General features: G+C 45.4%; 1 pseudogene; it reads right to left on the bottom strand.

The window, feature by feature from the left end:
• Positions 1 to 12599: 12599 nt before the first annotated feature.
• Positions 12600 to 14975, bottom strand: LOC149327094 (uncharacterized; annotated as a pseudogene).
• Positions 14976 to 16000: the final 1025 nt, after the last annotated feature.

Below are 16000 nucleotides of genomic sequence, written 5' to 3'. Positions count from 1 at the left end.
GGACATGAACTTACCATAAACCACATACTACTATCATGCACAAAACTTGAATCATTAAGAAAAAAATATTTTGCAACATTTTACAAAGAACATATCCCATTTCATCCAGCGTTGATTTTAGCTGAAGATGCACCCGTTAGTATGCTTGATGTTTTTAGCTTTTTAAGGGAAGCCGGTGTTCTTCAAAACCTGTAATGTTCCGACCCTGTGCTTCTCTACTTAGAACGATACACCTCAGCCACTTTCTCATTCCTGAGAAGGAGGCTGAGGTTTTTATGAGTAGTTGGGGGGCCTCGAGATCCTTGGCAAGCCAAGGATGTCCACGGAGGTTAACCAACTTTTAAAAGCTTCTGCAAACAGCCATTCCTAAAAAGTTTGTATTTAATCAGCCAGGTAATAAAAATAACTTTTAGGCCCTTTACACCACCGTTTTTATCAACTTTGTTTTCACACTCTGCTCAAGCCAAGTTTCCATACCTTGTTCTTGTTGATGATAGCCTTAGATGCTTATGCGCCAATAAACCCAACACAACACAACACATTCCGCTGCGCCATCTGCGAAGGCGAACACCCAGCCTACTCCAGGTCTTGCCCATCGTGGAAAACGGAAAAAGAAATCATCACACTGAAAACGAAAGAGAACATTTCATTTAAAGAAGCAAGAACACGCATCAGAATGGCGAGCAATTTTTCTCTCACTGTACATACAAGCTTTGCCGATGGCGTGCGACGGGGCAACCCATCACTCCGGCCTCTGGCACCTGCCCAGACCTCACGCAGTGAGGCTGCGGCGGAGCCATCCTTGCCCCAGGTGGAAGTAGCTAACACTACTACACCACCTCCAAAGCAGGTCATGCTGCCTCTCGTGGCAACGGACCTCAAGACCTCTGCCAACGAGGCGAGGTCTGTTACAAAGAGCCACGTGCAGTCTGCACGATCTATTGGTTGCCATATGGATACAAGAGTTTGATAATGAGGACAAAAGAGATTGTGGTCTCATCTCTTTCGTCCTCATTATCATAATCTTGTATCCCTACGGCAACCAATAGCTTCAATGAAAAAGTTAAAAGGTTAAAGGAAGCTGGATACCCGGATGGTGTTATGTTATTGGGCTGTAACCAGGTAGCCAAAAAGCTTAAGAAACCATGTTCGGTGCCTAGTCCTGGAAAAGAGAAGGAAAGAAAAAAGTGTGCCATTCTCCCTTATGTACATCGCCTGTCAGATAATCTTAAAAATGTGGCAATAAGGTATGGCGTAGGGTGGTTTTTTCCGCACCCAAGAAACTTAAAAGGGTTTGTGCTGTTTTGGAAAAAAAGGCTGAGCAACAAAAAGAATCTGAAACAACTTGTGGGGTTAAGCACGAAACAATGTATGTGCCATGCGCAGAAGAGGTAGTATACAAAATCCCAATGTCATGCAGACAAATATATATCGGTCAGAAGGGGCGTTTTATCAATACACGTTTGAAAGAGCATGCAAATGATCAGGAAGCTAACAAATCTAATAATCTAACTGATCGTGTTCGAGACTGCCAATCTTGTTTTCCTTCATTGCCTTACAGTAATATCCTCTACGAACACCCGTCCCGATTAACACGTGAGATTATGGAAGCATATCACATGAGGAAAAAAACAAGGTTATGCATCAGTAAGCCATCTATTTCATTATATGACAGTGAGGTTGCATACCTCGATGCCTTGTGCTGTTTGCCTTCAACAATTACAATGCTGCGAAAAAATGGATCCAGAGTACCTTTCGCACTATGCGGCCTCTTCACATTTGAACGGTCAGAACGCTGTAAACTTGAGAGCGCACGGAAAATTAGGCAGTCTGATGTTGTAGGGAGAAGAAGAATATAGAACACGAGCTGTGCGGGCATAACTTATGTCTACGCGGGCTGTGAAATAATCGGGTATGAGTCAATGCTAGCGCGAACATTTGATTCCTCATCGGCTGAGGCGCTGTGCGTTTTTTGATAGCCCTTTATCAGGCGGGCCAGAAGTACTAACTAGGTTTCTTCGTTCGTGGAGGATGGATTGTGTAGCGTCGTGGGGAACTTTTATTGAAAAGAACATTTTCAAATTGTCTGTTCTCGTAGGTACACGTCGGCTGCGCGCATAAGCGGTTGCCGAGGTGCTACAACCAATCTTTGCGCAAAATGTAAAAGCTTTGGTGGTTTTATGGCGTATCATTTTTGACAGAGCGCAAAAAAGACACAGACAAAGGAAACACAACCCGGTTATCCATATTCTGGTTGGTGGGGACTTCAGCGGCGCACACACATTGCGGGGATACCAAATGGATTCCTCCAGGGCTGCACACATCGAAGCTTTAAAAATTATTCCTTTGTGCCCACAATCCGCTCCTTTTTACAAATAAATGTTTATTCTCTTTTTCAACTTTTAAACGACCTGCATACCTCTACCCACCAACGAGGTGGCCCCTATTCACCTGACTTGACTTCGTGGTTAGGCCCAGGTAACCCTCTTGGGGCTTTTGATTCACATACTTGGAGTAGTGATCAGAGCCCTATTTTTACCTCCCTCACTCCCTCGCGTCTTCGGAAAATATGACGCAGCGTACTCATAACGTCATGGGACTCTACGCGCAGGCAATCGTTTATCCACATTCAACCCGTCTTCAGCACTGTCTACTCTTTCTGCGGTTCACGCGACACGTACTATTACCACTGGCGTAAATGAAGACGACCCAAACCCGGACGTACACCTCCTTAATCCCTTGTCGCCAGGCGGATCATTATGCTTCTCGCCACCCTGATGACCCCGCGGTTGTTCCCGCTTTTCACCGGGCTACCGCACGTTCACGGTGCTATGCAAAGCGAGTAGGCAGGCAACGCTGGGCTGCATGGTCTGCGCGCCTGTCCACGCAGGGAAACCGACATCTTTGGTGAGTGTTCCAAGCCATGGAGCGGCAATACAGGAAGCCCTTGGTCTGCTTTTACAGCTATGCTAGATGTTCTGACCACGGTGACTGGCTGGTTTGAAACATTGAAACAACCCGTTCTCCAGCTTGGACTTCAGTCAGCATCATGGCGCCGAAGGTACCGGTAGAAGAAAGACGGCGCATTGTGCGTTTTTTTTTTATAGAAGGCGTGTCCCAAAGGGAATTTTTCCGCCGCACTAATAGGTCAAGAGACACCGTGAACAGGATAATCAAATCCTATAAAAATGATGAAGGGTGGTTAGGTGATGCCCAACGCAGCGACAGACCAAGGGCAACGACAAGATGTGTGCAGACTAATTGTGGCTGCGGTAGTTGCCGAGCCGTTCCGCAGCGCAAAAGAACTAAAGGACGCTCTTGCTCTCAATGTTTCATGCAAGATGATACGGAGGAGACTGCACGAAGCAGGTCTCCAGAGCTGTGTGGCAGCCCAAAAACAGCGCAAAGAAAGGTTGACCGTTGCACAAGTCGTTGAGAAGTGGTCAGTGGAAAACTGGGGCGAAGTTGTCTTCTCAGACCAATCGACTTTCTCCCCGCAGGGAGGCGTCTGCAGCATGCAGACGTTGGTGAGTGGCGACACCACGGGGTTAACCCGAGCATCCGCAGGGACATCCCCTCAGGGGGATGATGGTGAACAATGCGTCACCACGGACCCGAGCATCCGCGCTTATCCGTGCGTGGCATCGCCGTGTCCGGGGAAAAGGGGATCCTGGTGGTTGAGCCGATGCCGAGCGTTTGGACCCTTAAGGCCCCTCGGTGAAGGCAACACACCACTTTGGCCCCAGCTTCCTGTAGACGGCACCTCCGGCCTGACCCGACCGGGGGAAATCGGCAGTCGCCTTTTCCTGTCCTCCCCTCTACCTTTCACTTTCCTATTTCCTTTCTTACAACTTTCCTGTATCCTCCTCTCTTCTTTGTTTTTTTCTTTTTCCTGGCGGCGAGGGTTAACCGTGTGTGACCAACTACCCTGAGTTGAGTCATATTAGGTTATAGTTAAGGTGTATAGCTGGCGTGGGCAGGACTTTCTTTCAAGTACTTGTCGCGTCCCCTTGTTGGACTCCATGGTGGGTGGCTGGCACCATGACCGAAAAACTACATTTTTTTATGGCTCCCCCCCCTTTCAAAACTTGATCGCTCTCTCAAGAGAGGGCGGACCGAAGCAGATGACTTTTTCCAGAAAAGAAAAGTATCCTTTCCAAAATTTCATGTCATTCACAGTAAAGCAGAAGAAACACAAGCAAGGATAATATCCCCATTCCAAGTCTCAAAACGCTTGACGGATGCCTTAGGCCTTGGCTACAAGGTGTCAAAAATGCCCAGTGGCGACTTACTTCTTGAACTGCGCGACAGCATACAACACTCAAAAGTTGCAACAATTGTATCCATTGGGGACATCCCTGTCTCTGTGACCCCACATCGGTCTCTGAATACTGTACGAGGCGTCATCTCTGAAATAGATTTTGTCCACCTTTCTGAAAAGGAAATGCTCGAAGGACTTACTGACCAAGAAGTTATAGATGTCCACCGGATCAAGATCCGGAAGGATGGCAAAGAAGTGGACACCAAACACCTGATCTTGACATTCAACATGAGCACATTACCCGAATCCATTGAAGTAGGCTACCTGAAAATAAATGTAAGACCGTATATTCCCAACCCACGCAGATGTTTCAACTGCCAGAGATTTGGCCACGGCTCCCAGAGTTGTCGCGGCCGCAAAACTTGCGCAAAATGCTCTTTGAAGGACCACCAATCCGAAGAATGTGTTGCTAACCTACGGTGTGCAAACTGTGATGGCGACCATGCTGCCTACTCCAGGGCTTGTCCGTCCTGGAAAAAAGAGAAAGAAATCATTACTCTCAAGACTACGCAAAACATTTCTTTCAAAGAAGCAAGAAGGCAATACTCTCAAACAAACAAATTCACCTTCACTGCAAAAACAAACTTCGCCGATGTGGTGCGTGGGCACGGCGCACCACACCAGGCTTCGGCACCTGTCCAGGCCACACGTAGTGAGCCTGTGGTGGGGCCATCCGCGCCGTCTGGTGGAGTAGCTCACGCTACTCCGCCTACCCCAAAGGAGGGGACGCAGACCCCCGGGTCGGCGGGCCCAAAGACCTCTTCCCACAGGTCGAGGTCAAATTCGAAAATCAATGTGCCTCCTGCACGGTCGTCCAGTGCCTCCGCAGAGGCGATGGACACGACCCCGGGCAGCCCCTCGCCGTCCACGTCGGATGGTCGGCGGAGCTCCCTGGATCGGTCAAAAAGAGACAGGCCCCGAGTCACGGGGCCATAAACAACTTGATCTAGTTTTTTCAATCAGTACAAACACAAAACTAAGATGGCTTCCATAATACAATGGAACTGTAGAGGAATGTTGAGGAACTACAGTGATATAACACATATTCTAGGGTCAGTGATGCCTCTAGCTCTATGTCTCCAGGAGACCAATCTTGGTCCACAACATTCAAATATCTTAAAACATTATAAAACTTTTAGACGTGATCGCGAACATGCAAATAGACTGTCGGGAGGCGTCGCAATCATCACCCAAAGCGGCGTCCCGGCTCAAGAAATCAAACTGAAAACGAAACTTGAGGCGGTTGCGGTTAGCGTCATCAGCTACAAAACCATAACAATATGTTCCGTATATCTTCCCCCACACATCACATTAACATGCCAAGATCTAGAAGGCCTGATCGATGAACTGCCGGAGCCATTTCTGGTAGTTGGCGATTTTAACGCTCACTCTCCGTTTTGGGGAAGCGAACGCTGTGACTCTAGAGGCCAAACAATCGAAGGTTTTATACTTTCGAATAATGTCTGTCTTTTAAATACGGGAAAAGCCACATATTGCTGTCCAAGCACAGCAAAAACGAGCTCTCTCGATTTAGCTTTCGCATCACCATTACTTTTTAACGATTTTAAATGGGATGTTTTAAATGACCCCATGGGCAGCGATCACTTACCTACCGTCATCAGGCTCTCATCGTCTACTCCAATCATCCCCACAAGGCCACGGCGCTGGAAAATTCAGCTCGCCGACTGGTCACTCTTTACAAAAAGTGCCACTCTGGAAAAGGAATTTTGTGACGACCTTAGCACAGATGAAATTAATGAGAAGTTTACTGAATGCATAATATCGGCCGCAACACTCGCTATACCACAAACAACAGGACTTGCACAAAAGAAACACAAAGTGTGGTGGACAAAAGAATGCACATTAGCAAAAAAACAACAAAACAAAGCCTGGAGCGCTCTGCGTCGATATCCCACTGCAGAGAACCTACTCACCTTTAAGAAGGCAAAAGCCAGAGCGCGGTATGTGCGAAGAAATGCAGAGAAAACCTCTTGGCAGAAATATGTCTCCTCAATAAATAGTTCAATAACATCAAAGAAAATGTGGGAAAAAGTGCGTAAATTTACTGGTGACCATACCCCTTTCACACTTCCTCTCTTGATTGCACCCGGGACACAAACATCTTTAGAAGAACAGGCCAACATACTGGGCGAGCATTTTGCTGAGATCTCAAGCTCATCCAACTACACAAACACATTTCAAAAACACAAAGCAATAGCTGAGAAACAAAGATTCCCATCTGGAGCAGGTGTTCATGAGGATTATAACCAGCCTCTCACACTAGAAGAATTAAATAAGGTACTATCTTCTGGCAAAAAGACAGCACCGGGACCAGACAACGTGCATTACGCTATGCTTGCACATCTCTCCGAGGCTGCTGTAGAGGCACTGTTAAAATTCTTTAATAAAATCTGGATAACTGGAAATATACCTGACGAGTGGAAAAAAGCAGTCATAATACCTTTTCTCAAACCCGGAAAACCACCAACAAGTCCTAGCAGTTACAGACCAATAGCCCTCACCAGCTGCATTGCTAAATCTTTCGAAAGTGTAATAAACATTAGATTGACCTTCGTACTTGAATCTCGGCAACTACTAGATAAACACCAATGTGGGTTTAAGAAAACATGCTCCACCACAGATCATCTTGTCCGCCTAGAAAACACCATCCGGGAGGCGTTCATCCACAAGCAGCACTGTATTGGGGTCTTCTTCGACTTGGAGAAGGCCTACGATACTACGTGGAAGTTCGGCATCCTCCGTGACCTAGCAGAGCTAGGTATCCGCGGCAGGATGTTGAACTGCTTGAACGACTTCCTGGCTAACCGCACATTCCGAGTCCGCCTAGGAGCAACTCTCTCCATGACTTTCACCCAAGAGAACGGCGTACCCCAGGGGTGCATTCTAAGCACGACACTCTTCATAGTAAAAATGAATTCCTTAGCTAAAGTAATACCCAAGTCCATAATGTATTCAGTCTATGTAGATGACCTACAAATAGCATGCACGTCCTCCAGCATATCAACCTGTGAGAGACAAATACAAATCACACTAAATAAACTAGGTGCTTGGGCAGACATAAATGGGTTTAAATTTTCTCCTCAAAAAACAGTAGCTGTTCTTTTTTCATTGCGACGAGGCCTACAGGTCGATCCCAATCTATACTTGAATCACACTGCGCTACCAATTAAACTAGAACACAAATTTTTAGGCGTAACTTTCGACAAGAAACTCGCATTTCTACCACATATTAACAACCTTAAAAAGAAAGCTTCTCAAGCCCTCAATATATTAAAAGTTCTCTCACGGAAGCGGTGGGGGTCCGATAGAGCAAGCCTTTTACAAATATATCGCTCTCTGGTGCGCTCCAAGCTGGACTACGGGTGCATAGTATATGGTTCGGCAAGAGCATCCTACTTAAAAAGATTAGACCCCATTCATAATCTTGGTCTGCGCCTATCATCCGGAGCATACAGAACATCACCAGTAGTTAGCCTTTACGTTGAAACTAATGAAGCCGCTCTTGAGGATCGAAGAATCGCCCTTACATGCTCATATGTCTTAAAAATCCGTTCTTTTCCGAAACATCTCTGCCATTCAGTTGTAACCAAGTGCCCATCTAAAAGATTATTCATCAACAAACCACACTCTATCAGACCATTACTACTGCGCTTTGAAGATAAATGCGAAGAGCTAACAGTACTAGATGCCCTACCGAATATTGCACAAAGGAATGAATATTTACCACCATGGTACAGCCTGCCTTCAGTATGTGACCTCACAATGACACATTTAGATAAAAAGCAAACGCCAACTGAGTACATATTACAGGAATTCTTTGCACTACAAGAAAAGTATGACACTTACATTGAATTTTATACCGATGGCTCAAAAACAGAAAGTCACGTTGGAAGTGCAGTAATCCAAGGAAAAAACAAACAGATAATGCGACTACCAGAATTCGCATCGGTTTTTACTGCTGAGTGTTATGCCATCTTTGTAGCTGTGGAAAAAATAGTAAGAGAGAATATCTAAAATAGCATCATTTACACCGATTCCCGGAGTATGCTCAAAGCACTGCACTCCAGAAATGCTGCTGAACCCATAATAGGTAACATCATACATAGCATTGTTAAAATCACAAAACAAAAACATAACATTAAATTCTGCTGGGTTCCTAGCCATGTTGGAATCGTAGGTAATGAAAAAGCAGATGTATGCGCTGCACAAGCCCGGAATGGCCAAATAAAACAAGTGAGCATACCGCACAGGGATTGCTTAAAGTTTATCAACAGTAAACTCAGAAATAAGTGGCAGGCCGCATGGCAAGATCACGTAAACAACAAATTAAATTCTGTGAAACCAATTTTAGGGGAATGGCAATCATGTAGGCATCAAGAACGTTTTACCGAAGTTATTTTATGTCGGCTCCTCATTGGACACACCCACCTCACGCACAACTTTCTGCTAGCCAAACAAAACAAACCTCTCTGTGAAATGTGTGGTGCTGAACTCACAGTGAACCACATTTTAATTTCATGCATAAAACTAGAAGAACTAAGAAAGAAATATTTCACAACATTTTACAGGGAAAGCATCCCATTACACCCCATGCTACTCTTAGGTGATCAAGCACTGGTTGATATTTCATGTATTTTTAGGTTTCTCAAGGAACCCAACGTTTTAAACAAACTCTAAGTATTTTTAGAAAGCTTCACCATTAACAAAAACTCTAACCTTGTGTTTGGCGCAGTATAGCCTCAGTTGCTTTTGCGCCATAAAAATCAATATAACTAACTAACTAACTAATCGACTTTCAGCACTCGCTGGGACCACCAACGGCGTGTGCGGCGACCACTCAGCTGCAGGTGAGCACGCTTAAGTCTACTGCAGAAATCGTGTATTTATTTCTAAACAAAGCTTTTTCTGAATAGAAGGTGCCTCTCTAAACAAACGCTTATTTTGAAGGTTAAATCTCCTACCCTGTTCGGGGCTAAAATTTTAGATACGGTCACTCTGCTCTCCGGTGATTTTCAGCAAATTTCTAGAGTGACACCCTGAAAACTCTGCGTGTAATTCGTCTATTTCATATCGCTTTTTGTAAGGTATGTGTAATTAGTTTTACTCTGCGTACCTCCCTTTGCGCAGAATTTTCGCCTTCTTCGTTATGCCATGCCCAAATTATATGCATCTTTAATTAGAGAGACCTCGAACTCAGGCGAAGCTGCGTCTTCGTCCATAAAGTAGTAGCGCTGGCTTCCATAAGATGTCGAAGCAATCTTCTTTTTGATTTCTATTTTAATATTATTTATAACTTTACTCTAAAAGACAAGGATTTGGTAGTATACCCTTGCCGGTTGCACCCTGCATATTGGGTTATGGTAGGTGTCAGGGCAGGTTTGGCCACCTAGGCTTCTATAACGCGCGCTGGTGTTGTATGTAGTACGCCCGTGGTGAATTTTGTAAAGCAGAGTTAATTTTTTTGATTCAGTAAGTTGTGTTTTGGTTTTTTTGTTTGTAATCATGTGAGCATGCTTGTTTGGTACTGGCAAAAATACGTTCCCTTCAGTACGCCTCAGTATAGTCAGTCCCTGCATGTGTCGTGTCTACGCCACTCCTCCTTTTCCTGTCGAACGTTCCTTTTAATGATTTCACACGCTATTTCCTCTCTTTGAGTGCAACATGCATTGCTTACTAATATAAAACACCGTTCTTATTTCTCTACTTTTAGGTACCTCCCGGAATACACCCAAAGCATTTTTTGCAGCGGGAGGTGCACTGTAAACGTGTGTGGGGCGGGGCGATCAGCAAAGGATGGGCTCGGCCCGCTTGTCAGCATCGAAGGGCCATTTACGTCAGAAGAGTACTGCAACATTATCACTCACCACCTGTTGCCATTTGTTCGTGACGGCCCTTTCCCTGATGGTGACTTTCAGTTGCAACAGGACAAAAGTCCAGTTCACACTACCCGTAAAGTGACAGCTACGTAGTGCGCCAGCTAAACTGGCCCCCCAAAGTAGCTGACCTCAACCCAATAGAAAATGTGCGGGGCCTAATCAAACGACAACTCAGCACCCGCCTTGATATTCCCACTACGGCCGACTCCTTATGCGATGCAGTGAAGGATGAATGGGAGGTGTTTACGTAGACGGCCAGATGGGATTACATTGCTCTACAACCCAATGCCACGGTGGATAGCGCAAGTGATCGCCTTGCATGGACATTTCACTAGTCACCAGTTGAATAAAAGTGTTCCAAATCCATTTTATTTCTGATTCCTTCAAGTTACTGCATATAGCACTCGTAGTCCAAAAACATATTTTTCCCGTGTATTTAAGACACGCCACTAACGTTAATGATGACCACCAAACGCACAGCACCTGAAACAATTGGGCAACACATGTTCGCGCTAGCGATATCTCATGCACGAATTGACTGTTTGATAGCCCACTCAGAAGTGAGTTACGGCCGCGCAGCTTGTTGCCTGTATCACCCGAGAGCTTGTTCCACTGAAAACCTGGTGTCGTCGGCCGTTGCCGTGTGTCAGTCGGAAAGAGTACTAGAAGTTTCAAACGAAGTTGAAAAAGAAATCATCTGGCACCGGGGGTCGAACCTGCTCCGTTTATGACTTTGTAAGGTGCATTGGAGATGTGTAGTAGTCTTATAGTCATTAGTAATTAAAGCTAAATATGAGCCGCGGAATGAAAAAGGCGGTGTTACGGGCCTTCATTGTACTGAAACAAATGTCAGTAAGTAGCGTAATATGTTGAAATGGGTAACCTAGATAGTGATTGGCAATCGGTGCTTTGTAATAAATAAATGAGAAAGAAAGATAAGGGAGAAGAAGGCGCTAAAGCGTCTTTCTAAAATCTTTGTTCCCCACTCCACAACTTTACGCGGATTTATTTTCTTCGTTGTACATAGCAGGTGCTCATTGCTCGCTCCAAGTTAAAAGCGTCTTGTCTGACCATTCTACTCTATACGGAGCCAGCAGCGCACGAGTGACGCTCTAAATGCGCTGTTTGCGGCTTTGTAATCGCTTCTTTATTGCTTTATTATGGCCGAATATTGGCGAACACAAGCGACCAGCGTTATCATAGGCGTGCGCAAGCGACAGGCAGGGTTGCCGTTGGGCTTATTTCAAAAAGAGCCAGAATTGAAGCTAAAAGTAGGCAAAAGTAGCCACGCCATCTGATCTTTTCTACTTGGCTACACATTTGGCGCCAAGTAGAAGAGAACCATTATTATAAGAAACTTTTATTAATGAACAATAAAGAATATCATTTTGAATTAACACAAAAACGGTAAATAAAGAGCTCGGAATTTTGGGTCTCTTGCTTGGCCTTCAAGCCTCAGGTACTTTGCAAATAAATAAAAGTTCTGTCCGCGTAGTTTATCTAGAGTAGGTTGTGTTCTTGCCAGAGTAATTTTGGCACATTCTATTCAACAACTCAGCAGGGACGTTAAACGATGACGCTGTTTTTTCTTGGAGTCGTGGCCCAAATTTGATTCGTAGAATCGCCATAAGCAAGTCCAGCTTCATATTGTTACGGATCTCTTTTTTCATCAAGTTCACGCAAGAGTACACGCACTCTGCATCAGCATTAGAAATTGGAAGGGTCAAAATTTTCAGTGCTCTGTGCGCCAGGTGCTGAAAAGGGCATTCGCCGCAAGTGTCCTTGTACGATGCCGCTGGGTGCCAGAAAGTCAAACATGTGCGATGAAGTGCACTGCTAAGTGTATTTCAGACTCCAGTTCGATGGATGAACATCCAGAAAAATGCAGCGGTAGCTTCATTACGCATTCACGCTGTTAGCACTTTATATGCCACCGGTATTTATGGCATACAGTCTCCGAAGTGCAGAGAAGGCATATGGAAGTCGCTGCTGCTGTCCTATCGCCATTTGCCTCAAGAATTCGAAACAGCGCTCCCTCATGGCCCCTTGGTCTTCGATAGGGACTAGTGAAATCTTTCTGAAGACGTCACCTAGGTCCGCTACCTCTGGTTGCAGGAAAATCGACTTCATTTTCACCAGGTCTAGCGACAGCAGATTTGCCGTTGTGCTGTGCCTGAAAACTTATGCGTTGTGTTGTGCCTCAAAACTGATGGATTCAAAATCCGCCTCAGAATATCCAAATACTAGTTTTGGAGCTCTTGAAACACAACCAGTGGGTAAGTTGTGTTTGTTTGGAACATTTTGTTCACTCGCCTGACGTTATGGAGAACTGAGGCAAGAAAAACAAGGTAAGCATAATTTTTTCTGTCCGGATGCATCTCTCACAAAATGCTCACTTTGTAGCTGCAATCTGCTTTCTCAAAAAACTCGTCGAGAGACTGGTACTGCGACAAAATTCTTTCTATAGAGTCTGCAATAGCAAGTCATCTCGTGTGCAAAAGCGACAGAATCTTGGGCGGTGGTTTTGCACGTTCATCTTCCACTGTCATGCTGGCATACAGTCTCTTATAAGCATCTTGCTGGCACCTGCTGTGTGCAAAGCAGTTGTAGGTTTGTCGCACTAATTGCTCAACCGCGTAGAGAATCGCCTCCGTCGACTTGGACGCCACAAGGTTCAGGCTGTGGCAAGAGCATTTTACAAGAATAAAGTCTTTGTTGTCCTCACTAAAACGATTGAATAGAGAATTGTGTTTGCCGCACAATGACATTTGCGGCATCGGTGCAGAGTCCGAGACAGTTCTTGATCGATAGGCCGTGCTTGTCTAACGTCTTCAATACCGTGTCGTGAAGCGCTTCTGCCATTCCATCAGACAGCTCTAGGAAATCAAGAAGGGTGGTTGCAAATCCTGTTATCTTCTAAACTCAGAAACCGCACAATCATGCACAGTTGCTTTGTCGTAGATACATCGGTTGATTCATCCATCGTTAGGGAATAGCTAGAGCCATTCAGTTTTTGTCCTTGTTTTCCGTGAAGTACGGGAAAAAGAACATTCATATTTATAGCTGTTCATTTTGTTCTGTGCAGACCAAAATCATTGAATTCGGAATGCAGAATCTCATCAAGTTGGTCGACAGCATTTATGGTTGTGTGCACAGCAGTTTACAAGGCGATCCTTAACTCTCGGTGAGCCTTTTCATAGTACGCTTGACTCGAAGACGCTAGAAGCTGCGGCAGTTTTCGTTGCGAACTTGGCATTACTGTGCTTTTGCTGTGCTTTTTTTGGTTTCTGCGTGCTTCAACAGATCACTCTGGTGGGGTCGAATGTTGGAACTGCAGTACTTGCAGTGAGCAGTCGTTCCGCTGTCACATTACGAAATCCATCCTGAAACGCATGGTAATATGCATATTAGATGCTAAGCGCCATGCGACTAAACGCCTAAAGAACAGTTTCTGTTTTGCTTACTGCTCAGTTTCTTGTCCTTTCTCCATTCTTCTCAAAACGTGCGCTTTGCTCTTTCGTCTTTTTCCATGGTAGACGCCGGTGTCGGCAAGCCGAAGGCACAAAACAGAAGCTTTGTCCGCTTGGGGTACACAAGTGTTATTTCACCGGTACCGTGCTGGTCGTTCCTCCCCTAGTGTATGCAGTTTACACGGCTGCATCTATGGCGCATGGTTTCGGATGCATGTACTTTAGAAAGTACTTTAGATCAGCGTTAAGCGGGGAACACGTGCGAACTGTGGCGCGACGCGTCGCTGACGAACGCTACGACGATACGACGAGTCGGTGCGTTCAAGCTCCGCCTATACTCCAAGTTGCCAGACTGGTGCTGAGGTATTTTTATGAGCAAAGAATTATTAAACAAAAAAAAGCAATTATATGTAGTTAAAACATTTGGTTTTGTTGTATTTTGTTCAAAGTATATATATTTTTGCATTCTGTAGAGCTAAAACTGCTTAAACTAAGTTGTATCAAGTATGCGACTACCCACTGGCAACATCATCTCTGCAGGCGAGTGGGCGAGTTGAGCCGCAGCTTTTCGGTCTTCCTGCAGCGTTTCTTTGATCCTGCCGTCCTTAAAATTCGCGGCTATGTCTGTACACCTTCCGTGCCGACGAAGCTGCTGCTGCTTAAAAAGAAGCTGCTTCTCCTGAAAGCCAAGCGTGCAAAAACGAAGCGGAGATGGTGGGTGCGTCCAGCATGGAGAGCTCGCCACACGGAGAGCAAATTCTTCACTACGGTAAGAAAAGTGCTTTTCATTCATGTTGTTTGGTGTGCAGTCGATCATCGAAAAATCGGTGACGTTGATCCACTGAGCGACGCGTCTCGTTCTCGTTTTAACTGAAGTGCGCTAGCGCAGCTCAGCAGTTGTACTGTGCGTGCCCAGAACGCTGTGTCTGACGACCTTAGTGCGACGTCGTGGAGTGGTTAGCACATGTTCAGAGCGCTCGAGCAATACTCATCGGAGCAAAACAAGGAGAGTTTGGAAGCATGTACTGAGAATTTCATCTATACGACCATCGGTAACAACCCTCTCTCCCCCCCCCGTTCTCCCGTCTTCGCGCACATAGACACGCACTTGTCTGTTGCGTAACTGCACCGGCGCGAGCAGTGAGTCTCACCTGAGGACGTTTTAATTTTAATAACTGGCTGCTCACGGTCGGCTGGCGAAATTAATTTTGTGGACTGCGAACGACCGTGCGAGCGGGAGCAGTCACCCCAAGATGCACGGCTGTAATCACATGTGTCTTACCACATTGTAAACTAAGCCTGTATTGACGAGCGTACTTTATATTCGACACTGTAATGTTGTCTATGTCATGAGCATCAAAGCAGGCCGGAGAGACTTTTATGCGGCAGCGTTGTCTTTACATTTCTGCTCATTCTATTTGTTCCTCCTGAAGGGAGAAGTTTCGGTAACCATAATAGCCTTTTCTTTTTTCATATGCAAAAAATGAGGGTAGGGGACGTAGAGTATTTCCATAAATACTACCGAATGACCCCTCAGCAGTTCGACTTTGTCCTGGCGGTTATAAAAGATGACATACAGAGGATCCATGCCATCAGAGAACCAATATGCCCAGCTGAAAGGTTGACAATAACACTGAGGTACGTCAAATGCCAGGCTAAGCAGTCATTTTCGTGCACCACAGTGGAAGCTTGGAGGTGTTGTTATGCCTGCAGTTTGCGTGAAGTATTTATGTAAATTGCTTGCCACAGTGTAGAAATGCAGAACGGGCAGTAAGGACTTTCCTGACGCTAAATCAGTTGAAGGAAGGCCCAAAATTTTTGCTTGTATGCATTACCACATAAATGTGCTACTTGAGCCAAACCTAGGACAAGACTTTTTCCTGAATTGCTTGTCACTCTTGCAATTCTGTGGCAGGACATTGCATTGCATTCTAGAAAAGCTGTGACTGGTTGCAGCTTGTAGCAAGACTTTATTCCACATGCATTTCTCCCCTGCACAATCATTTGACAGGTACTTGTCATCCGGAGACCTCATTCGAAATGTGGCATTGCCGTTTCGGGTGGGGATCTCCACTGCACGGGCTGCTGTGCGTACCACCTGCCGGGCCCTGTGGGCTAGGCTCCAGCCCCTGTACATGCCGGTAAGTGCTATTATTATGGTGGCCGATATGGGATATAGATATGTAGTCATTATTTAAAAAGAGGTAAGCTATTTGTATTACATCTGAGGCCAAAGAAGAGGATACAGTGATAGCAAAACATTCGTTTAGAGAAAGTTAAGCCAAGAACTGCAGCAGTCAAAAGACGATTGT

This window comes from Amblyomma mixtum, chromosome 10 (genome assembly GCF_055824585.1).
Source record: "Amblyomma mixtum isolate Tamu chromosome 10, ASM5582458v1, whole genome shotgun sequence".
Lineage (NCBI taxonomy): Eukaryota > Metazoa > Arthropoda > Arachnida > Ixodida > Ixodidae > Amblyomma > Amblyomma mixtum.
The sequence above is the reverse complement of the archived record's forward strand: the minus strand, read 5'-3'. Positions and strand labels throughout refer to the sequence as shown.